The 772-nt window shown below is 40.8% G+C and overlaps 1 non-coding gene across 1 annotated transcript; it reads right to left on the reverse strand.

Annotated features, from left to right (window-relative positions):
• Window positions 1–240: 240 nt before the first annotated feature.
• LOC127742408 (small nucleolar RNA R71) lies at window positions 241–344 on the reverse strand. Its single transcript, XR_008003633.1, has one exon. It is a non-coding gene; the product is annotated as a small nucleolar RNA R71 (small nucleolar RNA).
• Between the last annotated feature and the right edge of the window lie 428 nt (window positions 345–772).

A 772-nucleotide genomic window follows, 5' to 3' on the forward strand; every position in this document is an offset into this window, starting at 1 on the left:
AAGTTCCATGGACTTCTATTGGAAGATCCTCATCAGTTTTTAGCTGAATTCTTGCAAATCTGTGACACTGTCAAGACCAATGGGGTTGACCCTGAGGTTTACAGACTTATGCTATTCCCTTTTGCTGTAAGAGAAAGAGCTAGGATATGGTTGGACTCACAACCTAAAGAAAGCCTGAACTCTTGGAAAAAGCTAGTTAATGCCTTCTTGGCAAAGTTTTTTCCACCTCAAAAATTGAGTAAGCTTAGAGTGGAAGTCCAAACCTTCAGACAGAAGGAAGGTGAATCCCTCTATGAAGCTTGGGAAAGATACAAACAATTGATCATAAAGTGTCCTTTTGACATTCTTTCTGAATGGAGCATCATAGGTATCTTCTATGATGTTCTGTCTGATCTGTCCAAGATGTCATTGGACAGCTCTGCTGGAGGATCTCTTCATCTGAAGAAGACGCCTGCAGAAGCTCAAGAACTCATTGAAATGGTTGCAAATAACCAATTCATGTACACTTCTGAAAGGAATCCTGTGAACAATGGGACGAATCAGAAGAAAGGAGTTCTTGAGATTGATACTCTGAATGCCATATTGGCTCAGGACAAAATATTGACTCAGCAAGTCAATATGATTTCTCAAAGTCTGTCTGGAATGCAAGTTGCACCAGGAAGTACTAAGGACGCTTCATCTGAAGAAGAAGCTTATGATCCTGAGAACCCATCAATGGAAGGGGTGAATTACATGGGAGAACCCTATGGAAACACCTATAATCCTTCATGGA

Source organism: Arachis duranensis, chromosome 1 (genome assembly GCF_000817695.3).
Source record: "Arachis duranensis cultivar V14167 chromosome 1, aradu.V14167.gnm2.J7QH, whole genome shotgun sequence".
In the NCBI taxonomy this organism is placed as follows: Eukaryota; Viridiplantae; Streptophyta; class Magnoliopsida; order Fabales; family Fabaceae; genus Arachis; species Arachis duranensis.